The sequence below is a fragment of the Eptesicus fuscus genome, chromosome 9, assembly GCF_027574615.1.
Source record: "Eptesicus fuscus isolate TK198812 chromosome 9, DD_ASM_mEF_20220401, whole genome shotgun sequence".
Taxonomy (NCBI): Eukaryota; Metazoa; Chordata; class Mammalia; order Chiroptera; family Vespertilionidae; genus Eptesicus; species Eptesicus fuscus.
Window position 1 is genome coordinate 27,474,047 of NC_072481.1, and position 1,859 is coordinate 27,475,905.

At 44.0% G+C, this 1,859-nt stretch overlaps 1 non-coding gene across 1 annotated transcript; it reads left to right on the forward strand.

Annotated features, from left to right (window-relative positions):
* Window positions 1–1,724: 1,724 nt before the first annotated feature.
* LOC114235063 (U5 spliceosomal RNA) lies at window positions 1,725–1,840 on the forward strand. The gene has a single exon (XR_003621245.1). It is a non-coding gene; the product is annotated as a U5 spliceosomal RNA (small nuclear RNA).
* Window positions 1,841–1,859: the final 19 nt, after the last annotated feature.

Genomic DNA, 1,859 nt, shown 5'->3' on the forward strand with positions numbered 1-1,859 from the left:
TGGGTAAACGGATGAGGGTGGATGAGTGCTTACGTTCCTACCAGTGCTCCCAGTTTGCTCACCGGGGGCCGTGTTACACGCCTGCCTACTAGGTTGTCTTTAGAAAAACATTCATGACCCAGGCGTGTTTTGGAATGTGCAGCTTGTTCTCACGGAATTGTGTGTTCTTGTTGGAGCGGTGATGCTGACCCCAAGTGGGTGGCTTATACAACAGAAATGCATGGTCTCCCAGGTCTGTGCGCCTCACATTAACCAACTGCATCTACAATGACCCTATTTCCAAACGAGGTTGTCACTGAACTCAAGGGGTTTCCTGCTTGTGGCGTTCTATTTAAGAATAAGACCTAGCCCTGGCCGGGGTGGCTCAATTCGTTGAGCGTCCTCTTGTGCACCGAAAGGTCACCGGTTCAATTCCTGGTCAGGGCACATGCCCAGGTTGCAAGTAACCCGGTCAGGGGTACGTAAGGGAGGCAACCGACTCTGATTGATGTCTCTCTCTCTCTCTCTCCATCTCCTATCTCTCTCTAAAACCAATAAAAACATATTAAAAAAAAAAAAAGAATAGGACCTAGTTGTTGAGTAGTTTTATTTATTTGCAGCAGGTAAAGGAGACAGGGGATTCACATCCAAATCTTGGTCTTCCCCCAGAGAGGCTTAGCCATTGCTTATAATACTATTCGGTTAATTACATGTTGATTTCTTCTTTGCAGTTGGCTATACTTATCAGGTTGAGTTCCTGTCAAGCTCATCCTATTTAGGGCTGCATCTGCAAAATACTGTGCTACATTTTAACATTTAGTAAGAACAATATTTAGTAAGAGCCAGCCCAGACCCTGGGACCCTTGTCCTATCTAACAAACGTCATGTTCTGAGGTACTGAGGGTTAGGAATTCAGCATACTATTGTTTTTGGGGCAGGGGTGGGGGGGGTGGGAAGGGGGGACGCAATTCAACTCATAACACCAACTGATGTTGATGATGCTTTAAAGCACTGATCATATTCCTCTTCTTTGAAGCTTTTCAAAGGTTCTCTGTTGCTCTCAAGGTAAATCCAAGCTCTTAGCACTGAAGGCACATCAAAATGTGGTCCCTGCCACTTAAGCCCTTGCTCTTTCAAACCCGCGCACACTGCTTAGAATAGATCCTTTAACGCTCTGCCCATGTGTCACTGAACATTCTGTTATCAGTGCTCATCACACGCACCTGCCTCCTAGGGCTTAGCACAGGGTTTGACACAGCACTCAATAAACTTTTGTTGAATGAATGTATGAAGACAATTATTTTCAAGCCTTTTTTAAAAAAATTCAAAAAAATTATATATTTTTTAAATTCAAGGTAAGTGTTAGCTTGGAATTACTCATATATAAAAGTCTTTCTGTTTGGACCAGGCTTTTATATTCCTGCCAATCTGGTTTCTGCTCTGCCCCCTGGTGGTGGCCCTGGGCCCGGCGGGAGAACGAAAGGACCATTTAAGGTATTTCCGGAAACCGGGAGTTGGTGACTCAGCTCATTCATACACCCACAATGCATTGCACATAGGCTATTTTCTACTTTAAAACATCTAGATTACTTTTCTTTCAACTTTTCCCTCACTAAACATGCGCCTGCTTTCACAGAATTGTCTGAACTTAAGGCAGAAACCAGTAGCTCTTCTGTGGAAATAGTTACCATTGCTTTTCCAGGAGTTACAGTTACCTGAGGACTGTGTGCAAAGCTGCGGAAGGCATGCTCTGGTTTCTCTTCAGACCGCATAAATCTTTCGCCTTTTACTAAAGATTTCCGTGGAGAGGAACAATTCTGAGTTATTACTCAATTTTTTGAGGTCTTGCATTCGCAGGACTTACAACGGTGTGTGAAAAT